This window comes from Taudactylus pleione, unplaced genomic scaffold (genome assembly GCF_031769625.1).
Source record: "Taudactylus pleione unplaced genomic scaffold, aTauple2 ptg000179l, whole genome shotgun sequence".
NCBI classification, from domain to species: domain Eukaryota; kingdom Metazoa; phylum Chordata; class Amphibia; order Anura; family Myobatrachidae; genus Taudactylus; species Taudactylus pleione.
Genome location: NW_028284581.1, coordinates 15,832,914 through 15,856,810, shown reverse-complemented (window position 1 = coordinate 15,856,810; position 23,897 = coordinate 15,832,914). Strand labels below are relative to the sequence as shown.

The following is a 23,897-nucleotide window of genomic DNA, read 5'->3' as shown; positions in this document are numbered from 1 at the left end:
CGGATCCTGAGGGCAGTGATGGAGGCACTTTTCAAGCACCTCCATCATTTTATTCAAATGCCTTTGGATATGGGTGCCCTTAGTGTGGCCAAGGCCAATTTCTACCAAATAGCTGCCTTCCCACACATCATAGGGGTTGTGGATGGTACTCACATACCACTTCAGCCTCCAGCCCGGCTGGAGGCCATATTTAGACACAGGAAACACTATCACTCCCTGAATGTAATGGTGGTATGTGATGCCTCCCTCCAGATCCTGTCCCTGAATGCTAAATTACCCGGAAGTGCACATGACTCCTTCGTCATCCGACAATCAGGGATATGGCACAAATTAACCAACCTACAAGCTGGTGATGCGTGGCTTCTGGGTAAGTGGAGACCTTTAGTACATAACAATGTTAAGCTTGATACACAGTGTTCCTGATGTTGTCAATTCTTTTCCATAGGAGACAGTGGATATCCTTGCATGTCCTGGCTGCTCACTCCTTATTTGGCTCCCACACCAGGCCCACAAAGTGCATTTAATTCCGCACTTACAGCCACCAGGCAAGTGGTGGAGCGCTGTATCGGCCTTTTAAAAGGCCGATTCAGATGCCTCCACCGCTCTGGTGGCGAGCTCATGTATTTGCCGGATATGGTGTCGAAAATTGTGGTCCTGTGTGGGATATTTCACAACATCGCCATAAGGAGTGGTGTCCCAATGCAATCAGAGGATGCCTTACCTGAGGATGGCCCCCCCGAGGTTGGTCGGAGGTCAGTATGTGGGGGGGCCATACGTGATGATGTGGTGGCCAGATTTTTTAGGTAAGTTTGAACAAAACAGTGTTTTAACCTAATGTGTTTGTGTTTGTTTGCGAACATCTAATTTTGTTTTCTTTTTTTCAACATCTTCGGTTTGTTCACATAATCTTTGGCACTACAACGCTCACTACTTCATGCTACCCTTACCAAACCTGGATCTGCTCATTTTGGGAATATATTCTGGAACCCATATCGCAACGCCATGTTTGTGGAATCATTTTGGCATGGTCCTTCCTCAACCAGTTCTTGATTTGTTTTTTTTGGTTTTTTTTTTATTGGGTATGTGTTGTATTTGAGATTCTCACTGTGTGTTTTTTTTGTGAGTGACCACTTTGATTTCTCAGTTATGTTGTGAATAAATGTTTGGAGAGTTAAATGTTCTTCCTTTTTTTGGACGTTACCAGCAAGTTTAACCAGGTTAACACACCTTACATTTGACTAAGGGGTAATCCAGTACTGATGCCAGTTGAGCAAAAATGAAATATGTTTTCAGGTTCCCAACCCACACCAAAAGGAAGCCTGTCCAATCATTTGGCTTTGTAAGATTCGCCTAAGCAGCTTGCCCACCAACTAGGAACCTGTAAAATGTAGAAATATCTAATTGCCACTACACACAAAAAGGGAAATGACATTGTTACTGTTATGTGTTTCTTGAGGGTGTTTTACATACAAATACAAAACCCAATCTAATTTTTAAAAAATGCAAAACCTTGCAGGAACAGTCTACTTATGTCAGGGTTAACTATCTTTGGTTTTGAAAAAACGAATGAGGCAGAACGTATATTAGAAATAAACAATTTATTTTGAAAAAGATAAAAACAAAAAAAAACTACTGCCGAAGGATGCCAGACAGCCGGTCAAGGGCCACAAGCACCCCAATTACATTTTGGCGCATGTGTGCCACACAATCTTCGACCTCTTGCCGACGCCTCTGTTCCTCTGTGGGTGAGAAAAGTGTGTGGATTAATCAAACAATAGGGAATCCACATTAAAAAAACAAAAACACAACGAAATCACTCCAAAACCAAAATTAAAAAAAAAGGGGTGCTGCAAAAATTACAAGGCCTATGTAGAAATACCCACAGGTGTGATATGTGTATGTTGAAATCAGCAGGAAGAGGTAAAGGCAAACTGCTAAATCACCAAAAAAGAACCCAAAAATCACGAATAAAGGAACGACACATGATTACATACAAACAGTTTGTGGTTAAAAAAAACGCAAAAGAAAAACATACCGGTAGCCAAAACGGCAGATCCCGAAGTCCCTCCATCTTCATCCTCGGAGGAGCCTTCATTCCCCAAAGAACGGGGCGGGGTTATCACGGACTCCGGGGAGGGGGTAATTGGAAGAGGGGTGGTTGGAGGAGAGGGGGAAGGGGGACGGAGGGGAAGGAGGCCAGACAGTTCCGGGAGAGGGTCTTGGAAGGCTTGGGAGGAGGGGGGAATAGGGGAATTATTTGGGGTGGAGTGTTGGCTGGGGGTGGGTGAGAGTGGGCGGGACCGCCGTCTGGCCGGACGGTGACGGCGTAGTCTTGCCTGTCCCCCTAAAAGATGTCAAACAAATTGTGGTTAGTTTCTGGCCAAATCCTGCCCAAATAACATTTTAAAATCACCCACCACCAACAAAAAACATGCAAATATGAGTAGAATGAATATATCAGAAATAGAGGGAAAACATGGTCATGCAGATATGAGGAGAATGAATAAATAGGACAGACATAAAAACATGCACACGCAGATATGATGAGAATGAAAAAATAGGACAGACATGAAAACATGTACACGCAGTTTGCCCCACAAAGACAAACATGAAAACCACAATACATAACACTTACTTTCCACTATCTGCATGCGAAAGCATGCCAGCAAGCGGGGCGTTCGCCGTTGCAGGTCAGACCACCTGTGCTCCAGCTGGCCGATGTTGCGGCGTGAGCCGAAGGAGCGCAGGCGGGCCCGTGCCTCCGCATACGCGGAACGCTTCTGCCGGTTGGTGATGGGTGGAGGCTGGCTGGTGATACGCCGATCCATCACCTCCGTTAGCACCAGCAGCTCGCGCCTGGTGAATGCGGAGGCTCTCATGATGGCAATGGTGTTTTTCTTAAAATTCATTTTTGATAAAGTGTGCCAAAAATTTCTGATTGGCTAATGTAGCTTGGAAATTAACAGGAGCAATTTGATTGGTTAGTGTATGAGTCATGTGTTCGACAGGGCCAGAAATCTCTGGAGAGTTATGATAGGCTTGATGCAGTGACATGCGTAAGCAAATTTAAATAAAGAAATGAACCCCGGAAAATATGCGGGGATCCACAGCAATAGAACAATTGTCTCATTGTGGCTAACATGTTTTTTGAGCAATAAAAGCGAATGTTTAAGCCGTACGTATTCTGCGGGTAAACACAAACACGGACAAGAGTAAAGTTTCTTGCATTGTGTTGAAAAAAACAAAACATTAAGCTAATTGATACATTGATTGGCATGATACGATTGATGGAGGTAGGCAGAATAAAGGAGCAGGTAATCGACATCTGACATGGCCACTTCCGGTTTATACTTGTGCGTGCGTTCCCTTCAAGCCATTTCGGGGATGTACGCTCGCTATTTCGCACGCTCGTTAGTTAGAGGAGGGGTCGTCTGAGTTTGGGGAGGATTTTTAGATGCGAAAATACGAGCGAGCCCTTGAATTTAAATATTTTTGTACGTACGCCTAACGTACGTGCGCCCGCTTGCGAGTGGCTCTGAATCAGGGCCAATGTTCTTATAATATTTGTATAGATATACATACATACCCATTGGCAAAAGTATATAATGTTGGTTTGTTGTTATAGTACTCTTTTTAAACAAAAAAAAAAATGGTACATACAGATTTTCTGCTTAAAAATCATTTTGAAGTATTGCATTGGAATAAGTTGACTGGAACATATTCAATATTCTTTAGTTTAGTAATTATAAAAGGAATGGGATTGAAATGCCAGCGGCTGCTGGTTAGCTGCCGGTTCAAATCCTGACAGTGGATGCCCGACATGAGGAGATCCCGAGTGGGTTACGTAAGTATGCTAACCCTCACCTGTCCCCCCCCCCGAACCCTAACCCTCCCTTAGTGGTGCCTAACCATAACCTCCCCCTTTAGTGCCTAACCCTAACCTCCCCCCACTGGTGCCTAAACCTAACACCTCCTCCTCGCACCCTAAACCTAACCCTCCGGGGGGGGGGTGGTGCCTAAACCTAACTTCCCCCCCCGTGGTGCCTAACCCTAACCCTCCCTCCTAGGGGTGCCTAACCCTAATCTCCCCCCCCAAACCTAACGCTAACCCTGCTAGACTCCCTAATACTAACCATCCCCCCCATGGCTACCGCTAAGGGCGCCCCGGATTTACCTTTGTTCGGGATGGCATCCTTGGCGTTCCGGCGTTGGGATTAACATAGGTATTTCGACGCCTATGTTACATCCCTTGCCGGGATTCTGCTGTCGGCATTGAGACCGGTGGCTATGCTGCCGCCGGTCTCATCACTACATTATAAAGTATATAAATAAGGCGCTTCCTCTCCCACCTTGTCACAGATGTCACTTATTCTTACCACATGGAGTGATTGTTTATAATATGTGCAAGTCTATGAAAAATCTCATTGTCACAGTTGCCAGAATATTTCCATACATTCCACCCTGGGCAATAAGAAAAGAAGAATTGTCATATTGAAGTTTTCCACTAAAATAGGAATAATAGATTATTTTTATACAGTATATAAAAAAAGAAGAAGTGCCAGTCTAAAACATCCTGTCTTCCTTCCTTTCAGACACATTTCATTTTATAGAACTTCCACTTTTTTTGGCAACAAACAAATTCAGGGACATTTTAAATTATTACTTTAAGCTGACAAGGTAACCACAATATGCTAAATAGAAAAAATGGAATACAAGTATAGGATATTCCTACTCCATTACATTGATATTTTTATCAATGTCCACAAATATTGAGATTTAGGGGTATATTTACTAAGGTCGAATTTGATCGATTGTAAATCGATCTAAATCAATGTTGTGTTTCTGGGGCTAAATCACGCATTTACCAACAAATTTTTTATTTTATTTTTTTAAGTGTTAGTAAATGTGTGATTTAGTCCCAGAAACACACCCCATCACTTTAGATTGATTTAAAGTTGACCTTTATATCCCTTAAACTGGCCACACACTAGACCAACTTTCATCCAACCAGCCAACTAGTTGATTGGTTGGAAAGAAAATCTGGTAATGTATGGGAGTAACTGATGATCAGCAATTTTCTCCTAAATGCCAGAAAACAGTGAAAATGGTCGTCAGACAAGTTTGTTAAATGTTTGATCAAAACAATTTGTTCAAACAACAGTTTTTAGTCCATTTTCTGGCATTTGGGAGCAAATTGCTGATTGTCATTTGCTTTCATCCCTTACCAGATTTTCATTCCAACCAATCAACTAGTTGGCTGGTTGGATGAAAGTTGGTCTAGTGTGTGGCCAGCTTTAGTCTTGCAGCCCAATGACCAAACTGTAGGATCAGTTGCCAATATGACCTACCAATTGCAAACGCTAATTACCCATATCCAGTAGTCCGGTGATCAGGTCAAAAACTATGGCCCAGATTTATCAACGAATAATCATTCGTTACTGATGTTAAATGCTGGTGCACCAACCAATCAGCTCCTAACTGTCTTTTTTCAAACACATGACAGTTAGGAGCTGATAGGTTGGAGCACAATTTAAGATTAGTAATGAGTGATACCAAGAATATCACTAGTTGATAAATCTGGGCCTAAATATATAGCAGGAATAAAAGGCACTTGCAAACTGGTTATGTAATGACTAGGGGTGAGCGGGTTCGGATTGCTGAAAATCCGAACCCCCCCGAGCCCCCCCAATCGAGGCAAAACGTACTCATCCCGCCTTCCGGGTTTCGCGGGTTTTGGATTCTATATAAGGTACCCGCGTCTGCGCCATTTTCTCACTCGGCTGTGGACAGTGAAGAGGGAGGGTGGGAGTTAGGGCTGGCTGGGCTGTGTAGTGTAGTGCAGTGTAGTGTTGTGCTGTGCTGCGCTGTGCTGCTGTTGTCCATAGGGGCTGTGTCCACTCCTCCAAAGTCCATAGGGACTGCCTGTGTTGTGCTGCTGTTGTCCATAGGGGCTGTGTCCACTCCTCCAAAGTCCATAGGGGCTGGCTGTGTTGTGCTGTGCTGCTGTTGTCCATAGGGGCTGTGTCCACTCCTCCAAAGTCCATAGGGGCTGGCTGGACTGTGTTTTGCAGTCAGTTGTCCATAGGGGCTGTGTCCACTCCTCCAAAGTCCATAGGGGCTGGCTGGACTGTGTTTTGCAGTCAGTTGTCCATAGGGGCTGTGTCCACTCCTCCAAAGTCCATAGGGGCTGGCTGTGTTGTGCTGTGCTGCTGTTGTCCATAGGGGCTGTGTCCACTCCTCCAAAGTCCATAGGGGCTGGCTGGACTGTGTTTTGCAGTCAGTTGTCCATAGGGGCTGTGTCCACTCCAAAGTCCTGTGCAGTGTCCCAGTCCCAAAGGGGTGCTGTAGTGTTGTCCAGGGGGTGCACTGTCCATCAGGGGTGCTCCCCCCAAGTGCAAAAAAATAAAATATTTTTTCTGTTTGTGAATTGTGTGCGCAGTAGCCGCACGTGCACCAACAAAGTAGCGCCAAGCGTGCGCCTGTGTCATAAGTAAAAGGCCGGCTGGCATGACCGTTAAAGGGTACTGTAACCCCCAAAGTGCACTCCAAACCAAATAAAAAAATATTTTCTGTGTTTGTGAATTGTGTGCACTGTGGCTGCACGTGCATCAACAAAGGAGCAGCGCCAAGCGTGCGCCTGTGTCCCATAAGTAAAGGGCCGGCTGGCTTGTCCATTAAAGGGTGCTGTAACCCCCAAAGTGCACTCCAAAAAAAATAAAAAAATATATATTTTTGTGTTTGTGAATTGTGTGCACAGTAGCCGCACGTGCATCAACAAAGTAGCGCCAAGCGTGCGCCTGTGTCATAAGTAAAGGGACGGCTGGCTTGACCATTAAAGGGTGCTGTAACCCCTAAAGTGCACTCAAAACCAAATAAAAAAATATTTTCTGTGTTTGTGAATTGTGTGCAGTGTGGCTGCACGTGCATCAACAAAGGAGCAGCGCCAAGCGTGTGCCTGTGTCCCATAAGTAAAGGGCCGGTTGGCTTGTCCGTTAAAGGGTGGTGTAACCCTCAAATTGCACTCCACAAAAAATAAAAAATTCTCCTTTTTTTTCTGTCTTTGTGAATTGTGTGGACTGTAGCTGCACCTGCATCCTCAAAGCAGCAGCGCCAAGCGTGCATCTGTCTGTTAAAGGGTGGTGTAATCCCCAAAGTGCACTCCAACAAAAATAAAACATTTTCTTCTGTGTATGTGAATTGTCTGCACTATACGTGCATCCTCAAAGCAGCAGCGACAAGCGTGCATCTGTCTGTTAAAGGGTGGTGTAACCCTCAAAGTGCGCTCCACAAAGAATAAAAAATTATTATTTTTTCTGTCTTTGTGAATTGTATGGGCTGTAGCTGCACGTGCATCAACAAAGGAGCAGTGCCAAGCGTGCGCCTGTGTCCCATAAGTAAAGAGCCGGCTGGCTCATTTCTTAAAGGGTGGTGTAACCCACAAAGTGCACTAGTCTCCAACAAAAATAAAAAATAATTTTCTGTGTTTGTGTGCGCCTTAGCCGCAAGTATATATCAATATAACATAAATGGAGGACCAAACTTTCTCCGATAAAAATAAAATAGGGAAAGATCAAGAACCACTTCCTCCTAGTGCTGAAGCTGCTGCCACTAGTCATGACATAGATGATAACATGCCATCAACGTCGTCTGCCAAGGTCGATGCCCAATGTCCTAGTAGAGGCCACATACTGGCCTTCATTCAGAGGTGGCCGTATGGTCTACGACCGTACGGCCGCCTCGATGTTTGTCTAGTGCGCATGAGGACGAGGGAGCCGGCTCCTTCGTGCGCATGCGTGAGACCCGCTACGACCGACAGCGCCGGTCGTAGCGGGTCTCTTTCCAAAGGGGGTGAGCTGTCGATGTTGATTGACAGCTCGCCCCTTTTGGAAGGCGGGCCGGGGCTTACGACAAGTGAGACCCTACCCTAAGGTCTCATCGTAAGCCCCGATGGTCGCGATGGTTTCTGACCATCGCGACCATCACCCTAGCGGTCGTTAGAGCTGTGGGTGTAAACCCACAGCCTAACGACCGAAACAGAGGCGGGCGTCAGGATGCAAGTGGCCGCCCAGTTTCTGAGCGGCCGCTTGCATCCTCCGACCGCCTCTGAATGAGGCCCACAATCCCAAATGACAACGTTCCAGAAAATTACCTTAAAAAATAATTTAAATCATCTGAGGAGAAACGTAAACTTGACAATATGCCATTTACACCACGGAGTGGCAAGGAACGGCTAAGGTCTTTCCCTATGTTCATGACTAGTGGTTCAGCTTCACATGACGATGGAAGCCCTCCTCCCGCTAAAAAAATCAAACGAGTTAAGCTGGCAAAAGCACAGCGAAGAACTGTGCGTTCTAAGAAGATATCACAAATCACCAAGGAGAGTCCAAGTGTGGTGGCGGTTGTGATGCCTGACCTTCCCAGCACTGGACGGGAAGAGGTGGCTCTTTCCACCATTTGCATGTCCCCTGCAAGTGCTGAAAGGAGCACCCACAGTCCACTTGCTGATATGCAAATTGAAGATGTCACTGTTGAAGTACAACAGGATGAGGATACTGGTGTAGCTGGCGCTGAGGAGGAAGTTGGCGAGGAGGATTCTGATGGTGATGTGGTTTGTTTAAATCAGGCTCCGGGGGAGACAGTTGTTGTCCGTGGGATGAAAAAGCCCATCACGGTCATGCCTGGCCAGAAGACCAAACATTCCACCTCTTTTTTCTGGCAATGTTTCTATCCAAATCCGGACAACAACTGTCTTGCCATATGTACCATATGTAAAGGTGAAATAAGTAGGGGTAGGGACGTTAACCACCTAGGAACATCCTCCCTTATACGGCACCTGCAGCGCGTTCATAAAACGTTACTGTCAAGTTCAGAAACTTTGGATAAGACCGTAAGCAGTCCAGGGACACCTAAATCCCGTTGTCGTGTTGTATCCAAGCGCCTGCAAACCACACCGTCAACTCCCTCCTCGTCAATTTCCTCCTTAGTCAGGATCGGAAGTAGTCCCGCAGGCCATGTCACTGGCATGACTGACTCTCCTATCCGGGATTCCTCCAGCGGATCCAGCATTGCTACGCCTACTGCTGCCGCTGCTTCTGTTGCTGCTGCTGGGAGTCATTCATCATCCCAGAGAGGAAGTAGGAACACCACTACTTTTACTAAACAATTGACCCTCCAAGAATTAGTACAGATTGCCTCTGCTGTTAGTGTCCTCCTAACCCAGAGTCCCTGTTAGGAGGACACTAAGAGCAGAGGCAATCTGTACTATTTCTTAGTTGCCATATGTCAGTGACACTCATTCCTCGTCTGATACTTGCATGAGGAGGAAAAGCAGCATCTGACTTATAAGTGCAACCATCTCTTATTGTTCAATACTATCCAGTCAGGACTTCTCTACCCCCTTTCTCACAGGCAGAAGGGAGGGACGCCTCCAATTACTGAGCAATTGTGCATTATATTGTATATCATAACATGGTGATCCGCCTTTTAAATACGTTTTGTATTTTCTTTATGTTTCACTTATCTCGCCTCACTTTAGCACGTGAAGATTTACTTCACATATGCACTCTTGTACCCAATTGATATGTTTTGTTTGCATACAAGGTATGTCTCCTCTATTATATTGATTTTACATCGATTTAACCCTATATTACCAGGAGGGATTTATTTCAAACATTATTTGTGCTGACTATTATCACAATTATATACTGTATATCATACTCAGAGATTACTTATATTACCTGAGGTATAGGTGACGTCCAGTTGTGAACTACATATCTTATTTTTGTATTTTATTGTTTTTTATTTGCACTATTTCAATATGTATGTGTGTTTTTTTCTTGCCTGGCAGTAATATTTTAATAATTTAAATAAAAGGTATATTTTATGTGAACCCTATATTCTACTGGAGTGTGCCCCGCTACAGGAGTCCTTTTCCCTCTTCTTTTTTTACAAGTCACAGTGTAATGGCCAGAGGTAGAGGTGACAGGCAGAGGATGATGGGGAGAGGCAGAGGGTAATGACCAGAGGCAGATGAGCAGAAGGTGTTGAGCAGAGGGTGATGGGAGAGGCACAGAGTGACAGGCAGAGGGTAATGGACAGAGGCAGAGGGTGACGGGTAGAGGCAGAGGGTAATGGGCAGAGGCAGAGGGCAATGAACAAAGGATAATGGCCAGAGGCAGGGGGTGATGAGCAGTGGGTTGAGGGGAGAGACACAGGGTGATGGGCAGAGGGTGTCTGGGAAAGGCAGATGGTGATGAACAGAAAGTGACAGGGAGTCAGAGGGTGAGGAGCAGAGTGTGACAAAACTGCAGTGTGACAAACAGAATAACAATAGGGAAACAACAGAGTTGGGTGGAAGGTGGGGGAGGAATGGGGTGTAATCGGATAATAGCTGGCCAACAGTCCCTCCAGTGGGTGCTGGAATCCAAGGTAAAACCATTCTAAAATAGTCACCCTTTTGGCTCTGAGGTATCCTTGAGGGCCCTTCTGCATTCACAGAACTTATGGGCAGTCACCACTGTACGGAGCCCCAGCCAGCTAGCTGCACTGTATAATGTGCAGCCGGGAGACAGGGGTCAGGCAGGCTTCCCAAAACCCTGCTAACCATGCAGCATCAGTGCACTGTCACTCACTGCAGTATACACAGCAGTGGTGGTGGGTGCTCCACCGCTTGCTGCAGTATAGGATCAGCGCTCACCAGCAGGAGCCATCTCAGCTCCTCACAGAGGTGCTGAACTGGCCTGATTACACCAACAGCAACAGCAACGGCACTACTGCTAAGCTACAGTGAAGGACCAGCAGTTAGTTTCCAAGAACCTATCCAGGTGTGCACACCCTGGTGAACAGACGACCGTCCATGTCTTGAAACGTCGGCTCATGGAATAAAGCACTGTTGACATTTGAAAGTCTGTTGGAGTGCCGCCTGATCCTTCTACTGCGGGATGTTTGTGGATGTATACTCGTGTATATCTACTTAAGGACACATTATAGTCATATTAATGCTTATAGCAAAGTAATGGCCTATTGGTAGTAGATTACTAAGTATTGCCTTTGATGGGTATATTAAGGCATATTACTACTGATGGCCATATTACTTTTAATAAGCTTAGCTTTGGCATTGCCAATGATGGACATATTAATGGCATATTACTACTAATTATATTACATATAACTATGACAGTATAGTGACTGTACGCTATTGGTACAATCGTGACTATACAGTATGCGGCCAAATGTTATAATTGTGGAATATTATTGCTGTATAAAACGTTACCATTGTGACCTATAATAATAGATATTTTTTTCCTTTGGTACTCTATTGCATATGCGACGTGTTGGTAGTATAAAATAATGTAGTTTGGTTTATTGAGCAAGAAGGTCAACAAGGGGGGATACTTTAGATAAAATGTATTCAGCTGGAACATGATTAAAAATCTTAAGTGCAGAAATCAGATAGCTTTCCTCAAAGCAACATGATTTAAATTAACTTTACCATCATATGTTGTCTAATCTAAATCAAAATGATATCACAATTAATGTGAGGTGACCTATTAAATATATTTTGCTAACAATTTGCATCAAATACATTTGAACCTGTAAAATAATGTACAGTTACAGGAAATAATCAGATTCTTCTGGAAGTACACTAAAATGATGCAGATAAAATCACTTTGCCCCCTTCTATTACATAACAACAACCTCTGCGGTCAGGTGGCTAATAGCTACTTAATGTGAGCCACAAAAAACAAATCTTACTCAAATAAGCCTCCAATTTAAATGCGCTCAGCCTTACAGATTTTTGCTAACCACTCGGTTTTCCCAGAACGGACATGTAATGTTTCCATAACTAGGCTCTGAAGTCTGGATGAGTAGCTCACATTACTCTTAAATGGATGAATGTGATAAGGAGCTGTTCAAAATAAGGCTCCAGGGAAATTGCAATATGCTCCATAGATCCTTGTGTACTGTACCTTACTTTCAATATTGTAAGTTTTCAGCAGTAAACACATGATCCTCTAGTTGCTCTCTGGTGTTCAGGACAGAGGTGCAAGGTTGAATGGTACAATGCATTTTAATTTCTCAGGCAGCATAACAATGTATTTCTTTACAGGAATTTGGAGATAATGTGGAGTAAAAAACAGCTTCCCGCTTTTACCCAGTAGGAAAACTCTCTTACAAGGAGAGGTTTATAAACATTGTCCCAAGTTGCTTTAGACTCAGTGGAAAAAGAATAGGTCAAAGGGGCAGGTCTGAGTGGTCTGAAATGGACTAGACATTCTTGGGTCATTTCCAATGCTTCTACTTTGCTCTTTGATACATAATGTAACACTTTGATGGACACCAGCTCTTCAGTCATCCTTCCAGTCCACATTAGGTATAAATGGAAAAAACGATACACCAATCTGAAGTAACAGCATAATTCATGTGCACCCTACTTTTTCCAGTAGACATTAGATGCTTTCACAGACAATGCTTTTATAATCTATAACATCTTGGTCAGCCTTGTCTCCAAAATGCCACTTATCCATAAACACTCCTTCCTTTATTAGGAGGCAAAGACTTTTTCTTTTTGGTTTCACGGCCTCCAAGTCTCAACAACTGCTGAATAGCATGTTGCAGAGTGTAGCAAAATATCTTACAGCTGCAATGCATTGAAAACTTGTTGACATAATGTAAAACATCACTAGAACTTAAATCGGTACCGTGTGGTTAACTGTGACACATATGGTTTTGTTTTACCAGTTTGCTTAGGTTACATTTTTCATAAACCTAATTGCTTTTGGTAAAACGCAATCCCTGTTGTTTTGCATTATATCCCCTGACTTGTTGCTTGGGAGGTAAATAAATCAGTATGTCTATGAATATTTTATTGCTGTGCACTGGGGGTCTGAGATTAAATAACTAACTGATTGATCAGATTTCATTGAACTATGTCTCTTAATAAGAACATGTTGTTTCACAGGTTGCCTAGTTTGGACAAAGTGATGACATATCTAAGCTGATAATATAGTGCTGATGATATGTTTAACATACATTTTCTTTCCCAATCTACCAGTTAGCCCTTGATGTGATGGGAGCTGTTCTTTAGGAGACAGGGACAACATTATAAGAGTGAGTGCAGTGCACTGTAGTTGAAATAGTAATGTCTGCATTATAGTTAAATTATGAGGACATCAGCATGTTTCTGAACCAGTGATTGTGCAGTTGGTCATTGGTCAAATCCCTATAATTTAACCAGTGCCATACTCTATTAAAACAAACAGGTTCTTGGCACTCTTCTTATTTTTAGCAGGAGTATATTACCATGAAAATTCTGTAATCTATGGAAGCCTAGAAATTATCTAAGAAACGAGAAGCAGACAATTGGTCCATCCTGTTTTGCAATAAGTTTATAGAGGGGGTCAGGAAGAAAAGAGCAAAAGGGAGACGGCTACTCACAGCTAAAGGTGGTGAAACCTATGTCCTATCCTCAATCTTCATTAGGACACCATTTGCAACACCAAAGATGGTTGACTAAATACTGTTGTCACTATACTTAATTTATGCATAGCTTTCTTTCTCTGTCTCTCTCTCTTTTTCTATGTATATATTATACAGGTTGAATCTCCCATATTCAAATATTCTGAAATATGAAATATTCCGAAATACAGAATTTTTTTTAGCATGACTGAGAAAGTGAAACCTTTGCTTTTTGATGGGTCAATGTACACAAACTATGTTTAAGGCACAAAATTATTACAAATATTGTATAAAATTACCTTCAGGCCTTGTGTATAAGGTATATATGAAACAAAAATGAATGTCACGTATGTAGACAAACTTTTTTTGAGCCACAAAATTATTAAAATTATTGTATAAAGTTACTTTCAGGCTGTGTGTATAAGGTGTATATAATACATAAATGCATTTTCTATTTAGATTTGGGTCCCATTCCCAAGATATTACATTATGGTATGCAAATATTCCAAAATACAAAATATTCCGATATCCAAAATACCCCTGGTCCCAAGCATTTTGGATATGGGAGACTCAACCTGTGTGTGTATATATATATATATATATATATATATATATATATATATATACTGTAGATATATATGTGTGAGCATGTACAAATACAAAATTATACATGGATGTCATGCCCCTTTTTTAATAAATTGTAATAAATCGGGTTTTTGTATGTGTTTATGTGTATATATATATATATATATGTATATATATATATATATATATGTATATATATATATATATATATATATAAAAGATGTGCGCCAGCCCCGTGTTTTGCTTTTGGATCTGTATTAACTTTGTGTTTTGGTTTCGGTTTTTGTTTTACCAAAACTACCCTCACGTGTTTTGGTTTTGCATCTGTATTTTTTAAAAAAATTTATAAGAACTGCTAAATACACATAATTGTGGGCATTTTTCTGTTACTACAGCATTATTAACCATAATAGCATTTAGTTCCAGTCATTTCCAGCCAATTTTGACCACCTTTCAGCTCACAATATTGTTCACCAACATAGGCCAAAGGCTGGCTATTCAATACTGCAAGCGAGGTATCTTTAGACACGCAGAGCAGTATCGGAGACTGCTCTGTTTGCACTCCACTGCCTTATTTACATCACTCTCTGGTACGGGTGCTATTTTAGACTTTCCTTTTTACCACTGCATATGCATTTATTGTGATTTTATTGTTTGCTCTCACTGAGCCATAGTCATCTATATGCATTATTGTCCATGTGGTTATCACTTCAGGACCAAATATATAGTCCACGGTTTTCATCTGAAATTTCATTAAAATTGTGACTTTTAAAACTGAGTTACACTATATTTGTCTTATGTTTATCTTATTACATGTGGGTAATCCCTCCTATGCAATGCTTCACTTAAGAGAAGTATCTCTTTTTTATTTATTTATCTAATTTCCATCCCCACTGGTTAATTTTATTTCTAAAAGATGCGCCAGTAGGCAGATACTAACATATCCTATTATTCAGGGGATTGCCCAGCATCTGCACCCCGGCTGCATCTTTGGTTGCACTAGGACGATCAGCATTTTGCACTTTATATTGGTAGGGGCCTATCTTCAAAAGTGTGGCCAGCAACCACAGAGAAATGGCCAACCATTACAGATAGACAAGATGGATACAAAAGTACATGGCCTGTTCATCCCTGTTCCTGCTATACCAGGTAACTGACTCTGTAATAGAATAACCATGTATAATTCAAATGTACTGTATGAAATCTAACATTAGAAGAAGAGGTGGAGCCCTCAGGCAGTGGGGCCCAGCAGGGATTTCCCCTGTACCCCTGTGGGCCAGTCCGACCCTGGCAGTAACCAATTAAACTAACTTGCAAGTACTTTCAATAGAAAACAAAAAAAATGTATTACAAATTGTGCGTGGAATATCCTTGCTAAAAACAAAAGTAGTCGTAGTAAAGCAGCAAAGAAAAAAAATCTAAACCATGTGTAATATTGCAACAGCAGACATAAATGCCCTCTACACAGGTGCATATGCCCCCAGCACATGCCTATTTTCAGTGCCCAATCTGTATTTCCCTCCTGGGGGCACTGGGCTACTGATGACTGGCCCTCTGTGCCCATGTAAAGCCCAGATCAATCAGCCTTTTTGTTCCCCAAAATCTCCCCAACCATAAAAACAGTGTTGCATACCTGCGGGTCAGAAACAGTGTAGGTCGCATACAGTGCAGGTTACATTGCAGATCAGATACAGTGCAGGTTGGCTACAATGCGGGTTGAATACAGTGTGGGTTGGATACAGTGCGGGGCAGAAACAGTGTGGGGTACAGTGCAAGTCTGTTACAGTGCGAGATACAGTGTGGGCTGTATGGAGTGGCATAACTTCATCCCAGACACCCGGAGGCTAGTTATAATTTGTTGACCCCCTCCCCTGTTGACACTGTAATGTAGCAATTCGCATGCTGACAGGTTATAGATAGACGAAGGCAGCAGATGATGGTCTGACATGGAGCTCTAGTGTATTGTGGCTTCTCAGGTGCCGGGAGGAGGTGCCATGTATTGGGTGGCCGTGATGATACACTTCGGGTACATAGTTACACCCCTAAGTGGGGTGAATATGTTGTGGACAATGGAGGAGGTGCCCCTTCAGAGCTGGAGTCCGGCGGCAGGCACCTCCATTGTCTCCCATAGTTCTGCCCCTGGCTGTATACAGTGCAGGTCGGATACAGTGCAGGATACAGTGTGGGTTGGATACAGTGCAAGTCAGTTACAGTGCGGGACAAATACAGTGCACTTTATAGAGCAAGTCATATACAGTGTGGGTTGGACACAGGGCCTGATTCAGAGCCGGACGCTCTTTCAGAGCGCTCGCTCTGAATCAGTGCCCGCCTATTGTATTTTTAGAGCAACCTCCTGGCCGCTCGTATAGCTGTGGGTGACCACTCACAGCTATAGCGAGCGACCAGGAAAATGGTCGCGATGGTCAAGACCATCACGACCATCGGGCTTGCGACGAGACCCTTGTGGTAGGGTCTCATTGCCGCAAGCCCTGGAGTGCTTTTGGCTCTATCAGAGCACTCCCACTGACACCACTTGTGATGTCAGTGGGGCCGGTCCCAGATGGTAGGCGTTCCCATGGGAACGCCTCCGTCTGGCCAGCCACACCCCCGACATGCCCACCAAAGGGAGCGTGCTGTCACTCAACATCGACAGCACACACCCTTTGGTGCGAGACCCGGAGCAACGGTTTGCCCGTCGCTATCCGGGTCTCACGCATGCGAATGACGGAGCCACCTCCATCGTGCGCATGCGCACTGGGCCAACATCGACCCGCTTGCGAGCGCTCGCGAGCGGGTCTGAATCAGGCCCACAGTGCGGGTCTGATACAGTGTGGGTTGGATACAGTGTGGGATACAGTGTGGGTTGGATACAATGCAGGTCGGATACAGTGCGGGATACAGTGCAGGTCGGATACAGTGTGGGTTGAAAACACCAATAGTGCACTTACTGTGATGGTAGTGTCGGCACTGCAAGTGGTGTAGTCAGTGCGGGAGTGCCAACGGTAGTCTCAGTGCGGGGGTGCTGGTGGTGTCCTCAGTACAGGGGTGCCATTGGTGTCGGCAGTCTAGTGGTGCTGGCAGTGCGGGGATGCCAGCGATGTAGTTAGTGTGGGAATGCCGGCGGTCTCAGTGTGAGGGTGCCAGCGGTGTTGGCAGTGCGGGGATACTAGCAGTGTTAGCAGAGCAGGGGTGCCGGTGGTGTCCTCAGTCTGGATGTGCGTTCAGTGTTGGCTGTGAGGGGTTACTGCCGGTGTTGGCTGTGCGGGGGTGCTGACAGTGTTCTCAGTGCAGGGATGCCGCCAGTGTCCTCAGTGCCAGTGTGCTGGTGGTGTCCTCAGTCTTGGGGTGGCGGCGGAGTCGGCCGCGAGGGGGGTTGCGGCAGTATCAGTGTGGGGGGGAGATATCTTCCCTCCTGTGCCTATTGAAGTCTATGGACAAGCGCTTATTGGCTGAGATCCATGATAGACGGCTCTCTCAGCCAATCAGTGGTAAGCCCACTGAAGACAAATTGGCTCCTGAAGCAAAACCGCGAGAACCAACAGATGCGGGATCCAGGGCAGGCGGAGAGATCAGAGTTGTGTCTCTGATGCCCTTGGACCGGAAGTTCGTCTCAACACATATATTTATATATATTTATAGGTATTAACCACTACCTAAACGGAAGTGGAATCCAGCCAGCACACCGTTTGAAAAAATAATACATTTTAATATCCAATAGCAGGGTGAAAAGCCATCACATAACACTGGTAAGACAAAGTGGTACTTAGCATCAAGTATCGATATGTATAGGGGGAGTCATGCTCTGAACCCCGACAATCAGAAGCCCCAACAGCTGTTTCGGATCCTTCTTCCTCAGGGGACTGCTGTAAAATGCCCTTACCAACCAACAGCAAATATACCCAAAGATCATTAGCAAAATAGAAAACACATGAGCACTGAGACTCACCAAATACCCATGTCACCTGGCACACAAGGAACCCGCTCCCCACAGACACAAAGTCCGGACACAGCAGCCGCTCATCGCCATGCTGGACGCCGGCGGGCGGAACCAATGTGACCGCGACCAAGTTCCGGGGAAGACAACAAGGTTCCCAGTAACCGGAAGTGACGCGGCGCCACTATTCTAAAGAAAATCAATAAAATACAGATCAAACATACATTATTGTCAACAAAACAAAACAAATAGTGATTGAAGCTGGGTCTTCTATCCGGCGCTAATACTCGTATATAGAGCTTACTGTAACATACCATCATAAAATTCATGGTAACCATTATTTTTAAATGGATAACAGAGTAGTTGCTAAGTAACATCGCATACTGGCACCCATGACGCAGACATATGCATCATAATGACAATCACTCAAAATAAAAAATAAAAACAGACAATTACATATATAAATAACAAACAAACAGATATATACCACGGATAGCAGGAGAGAACATATGTGAACTAGAAGGTAAGAATTACAGTAAGATAACTGAGGTTGTACACATAAACAACCATAGTCGCAAGAAACGACCATAACCGGATCATAGATTGCACTCAAGTTTTACAAAAATGGAGTATAAACTCCTCATTCAGTCCACGGGGCACCATGGTTCTAAGCTTGGGAATCCACCTACACTCCAGTTGGAGTAGCAAATTGTGTCTGTCCCCTCCTCTCCTGATCGGAGGTACGTGGTCAATGGGCATGAAGACAAAGTCATTAATGTTATGCCCTAGCAATTTGAAGTGGCTGGCGGCTGGCGGTGTACTCGCTTCAACACCAAAGTTAGCCTTTTTGATTGACGACCGATGCATAGCTATACGCTCTTTGAGCATTCTAATAGTCTTGCCGACATAAAGCTTTTTGCACAGGCTTCATTTAGGGGGCAGGAAAATTATCAGTAGCGGTGTGCCCGGCTCCTGCTGTGCCGGGCGAACCATTACTATTCTACATTGCAGCTTGCTGCTGCCTGTACCTTTTGATCCGCCCCCTCCCCCTGCAGTGTCTCTTGGGACTGGGAGAGACGTTGTGATGTTGAAGAGCCGTTAAGACGGCACGGCATTGGGGTGGGCAGCCAGTGCCGGCCCATCCATTAAACTTGCTCCACATTGATGGCGCTGCCCCCCGCTATGCAGGAGCTAGCAGGTTTATTGTTATTGTTGCTGGCAGGGAGAGGAGAGGGGCTGCGCTGAGGGAGGCTGTGCAGTGAGGGACTGTGATGAGGAGGGTTGTGAGATGAGAGGGTTTTTCTGTGCTGTTATTAATGGGCAGATAAAGTTAATATAGAGGGTGGGTTTGGGGGGACAATAAAACAATCAGTAATATCAAAACATGAGTAGGGCGCCAAATTATTGCCTTGCCCTGGGTGACACAGATCCTAGTTTTGGCCCTGCCTACAGTATTAGTGATTGATGCTGTATATTGTTTATAAGTGCAGGTAGGTGAAATATGTAAATTCTTGCATATTATTAACTCTTTTAGTGTGCTGAAGCAATATATATATATATATATATATATATATTGTGACACAGTTAGGTTAGGGGGTCCCTCTCCTGGGTAGAGGACTCCTTCCTTACACACACACACAGCAGCAGGGAAGCAGCACACCAGTCTGGATGCAAGTACAAGCTGGTCGGCGCCAGTCTTTATTGTACAATGTCAGAAATATAAAGAAAACATAAATATAAATCCTAGCCCTGTCGGGGCACTAACTTCACAGGTAGTTCCCTCACTACCAGAACCTGGCAGGGCCTAATGCCCTCGCCAGCAACAAAAGCACAGCACAACACTCACAGTTAGGTTTCCAAGTGTCTCTGAGCAAACTCCCTGCCTGCTCTCCCAGGTGAGACACTCAGCCTTATCCAAACTAGGCTTATATTGGCCACTCTCAGGTGGAAACCCTAACAAGCCTGTTACCAGGCCGCGAGAACCAAAACCTGGAGTGGCCGTGGGTGGAGCCCTCCCTCTCCTCTCACCCACAACCCCCAGGTCCCAAACCGGCTTTTCAAAAAGCCGAAACTCAAGCCTGCTATACTGCAGACTTTCTCCTGGGGGTTTAAAACACATAAGACAGGAATCTGGGACAAATGTACCTGCCACAGACCACTTTACCAATGATCCTATCACAATATATATATATTGTGTTGCTCTGTTCCAGCCTATTATAAGATGATAAGTTACACAAATGATGCAGTCTATATGTCTGGCATCTATGTTTATGTATTTGTAAATTTATCACGTCTGATCATGCATGTTATGTAGACCATATATCTAAGAGGCAATTCACTGATTCCCCATTGGTGATCTGATCGGCGATATGATAATCTGCGATTTCTTGGGAGATCATAAAATACATCATGTTAAAAATCCCTGACTTGTTGACTCTGATAAATTTTGGGCTGGAATCGGTAAATAGAAATTGTCGATTACCTGTCTCAGGCATTGGCAAAACAAGGAATTGCCACAATTAATTGCTTATGTATTGGCCCTATTACATATATGTATATAATGGTTGTGAGTGTGCACTTTGACCTGTGTGATGTCATCATTGGATGACCAGGGTTATTTAGTGGTCACACATAAGATTGTGGCTATTTAAGGTGAGCACGTTAGTCTTAAAATGTTTATGATGAAACTGAAAGCAATAAATTGCTAAAACATGAAAATACTTTTGCAGCCACTTTGATCATTCTAATTGCCTACTTTTTGTTTGGAGGGCACCGAACCTAATTACATCCTCTAGTTAAACTGTGAGTGCCATCCCTTTAACTTGTTTATATATATATATATATATATATATATATATATATACATATATACTGAAGTACCAAAAGTCATGGAATAGATATCTGGTATCGTGTAGAACCCCCTCTAGCCTGGTGGAGTGCAGCAACTCAACGTGGCATCATTTCTACAAGTGTACAGAAGACTACTGGAGAGATGTTGACCCATGCCATCTTTATAGCTTTCTACAGCTATGATTTGTAGGTGCAGGATCTCGGCTGCGAATGGACCCGTCCATCACATCCCATAAATGCTTGATTGGGTTCATGTCCGGCTAACATGGGGGCTACACCATTTGTCGGAACTCTTCTCGAACCAATTCTGGACAACTTGCGATCAATGACATGGTGCGTTATCGTCCTGGAATATTCCATCATTGTTGGGAGTATATGAAGTCAATGAAGGGCTGCAAATAGTCATCAAGCAATGCAATGTAGCGGTTACCGGTCAATGACTTGTTCAGGTGGACCAGTTGACCCAACCCATGCCCACGTGAACACACCCCACACCATTATGAAATCACTATCAGCCTTATTGACAACTTGTTGGTGCCTTGTTGAAAACTGGGATCAGCACCACACCTGAAACCTACCATCAGCCCGTAACACCACATATTGCCAGTCCTCCAGGGTCCATTTAGTGACGTCACAAGCCCAGGTGAGGCACTGTGTCCGGTGTTGTAGTGTTAACAGGGGCATTCTAGGGGGTCTTCTGCTCCCATGTCCCATGGAAGCTAAAAAAACGCTACACTGACCTGCTGGCTATGTGTCTGGTACCTCCTGCATTCCACGTGGATGTGATTTAAACCATTGTCGCTTGTCTGTTACCACGGACAATTCTTGCCAGATATCGCTGATTACGATCATTAATATACCACCCACTGCTGACCACTGTGGGTGGTATTGCCTTCTATGAGGTATTCCCAGCACATACGTGGCACCACAGATCAAGGAATGTTGAATGTCCACACAACTTGGAAAATGGAATGTCCCAACCCGTGGTGTAGCCATTATCATGTACGAACCCATTCAAACTCTGATAATTCATGTAGCCTTTCCATGAGCAGCCTTGCCGGTGTTTATTTTATAAATTTATTTTACTCCTGCGGTCAACGTTTCAATGAATCAACATTTGCGTCCAAAAATGTTGATTCATTGAAACATTGACCACAGGAGTAAAATCCTTCTTGCATATTGAATCCTCTGAGTGCTGCACTCTTTGTATCGTTTTATATATATATATATATATATATATATATATATACATACATACACACGCATATATATATATATAAATACAGTATATATATATATATATATATACCATGTGCAGCCACAACTTCCTGATTAAATCATTCACTGCTGGCTCCTCAGTGATGCTAGCAGCAGCTCCTCTCTGCTTATCCTGACTCTGCACCACAGAGGAACACCCTGCAGTGTCACAGCAGACTTCAATAAGGTGCCTGACAGCTCTGAGGCAGCCTTAATTTTTTGACTTTTCAGACAAAGCCTGCATCCCCTTTCTCTACTTCTGACTTGACTGTGAAGTCTCCTTCCACTAGATTTCCATCTGTATCCTATCTGGAACCTCTGCACAATCTTCACAAGCCTATTGGTGGGTCTATCAACATGATGGCCTGGTGAGGCGACTCAGCTGTCCCCTTGCTCCCAGCTTTCTGTTCACTAGGAAAACCTCCTCTGTGCTCTCCTTAACATGTGACCTAACCCCCATATTGTGCTTTACAGTTCTACTGCATTCATTTCTCCCAAAAAACCCCAAACTGGTCGCCCCCATCAGTTTTTTAAGCCTGCCTTGATGTCTCAAATAAGATGTCCAATCCCTTTTTGTGCAGGTTGTTCCCAGGTGGAGAACGAACTCCAGAGTGCCCCATTCAGTGTCTCTCCCCCTGATGCATGTGGTAGCAATGAAGGTCTAGATCTGATGAACCCATCACTCTTCATATAATGATCCAAGCTTCTAACAGACCTCAGGAATGACATGTCTGCTGAAGACCTCCATCAAGGAACTCCACCAGGAGCTCCAAGACCTGGATGACCACTTATAATAAAACAGGGGAACTTCTGAACTCTCATAATGACCTGATTTCCTCCCATGACTCCTCTCAAGCTGAAATCGATGCTCTATGAGATAAAATTGCTGATTTGGAGGACAGATCTCACAGAATATTAAAATCCATGGTATTCCTGAAAAGTTAAAAACCTTGGGCTTACTTAGTTTGTCATGGAGCTGTTCCAGAAATTACTACGGGAATTGCCATCCTCACAATTATTTATTGACTGTGTTTACCATCTCCCTAAGTCCAGAGCTGCCCCTGACAATGCAGTCGAAATGTCCTCATGAACATGCACTACTTACATGGGAAGGATAAAATTTAGTATGCTTCCTGCCCATCTGTGTCCTGGGGACCTCCAAAACTTTGGGGACATCTCTGCACCACTCTTGCAAAATGGCACTATTTTTACCCTGTGACTAAGGCTTTGAGATTGGCTAATGTCTCTTACCACTTGGGCATTCCTACTAACCTTATAGTGCATTGTGATGGTACTAAGTCTGTTTTCCTTTCTCCAGAAGACGGAGATTACTTGCGACCCCGCAACCCCGCGACCCCGCAAGTAATCTAGATTACTCTAGATTACTTGCGACCCCCTGCCTAGAGATGGCCAATCGCAGATTCAAACCAAGTGACACGGAACTGCACCTTACTTCTTTGCAGTAACAGACAGCTGTTCCATACATTGTCGCATTTGGGTCCTTGGATGTCCATCTGTAATTATCTGCTGACTGTCCTTTAATTGTTCCAGTTTGAGGATTCTATGTGGTTTGTTTATAGTCTTCTCTTACTGATGTTTCCTCTTTTCCTTCATTGACTTGTATTTGGTTTTCCTATAATATACAGTAAGTTAACATTTTTTGCGCCTTTTCTTTAGGCCTTATCTCTAAGATAATTGTTTGGCTCTGTGTAATTGCTTAACGACGTGCTTGTTTTTTGTTTGTTTTTGTTTTATTATTTATTGTTAAATGTGGTAATGTGATAATGTGCTCATATGTTCTTGCTTTTTAGTC

The 23,897-nt window shown here is 43.9% G+C and overlaps 1 pseudogene; it reads left to right on the top strand.

The window, feature by feature from the left end:
* The window catches only part of LOC148519936 (uncharacterized), a 37,072-nt pseudogene extending 14,294 nt beyond the window's left edge, over nucleotides 1–22,778 (top strand).
* The last annotated feature ends 1,119 nt before the right edge of the window (nucleotides 22,779–23,897 follow it).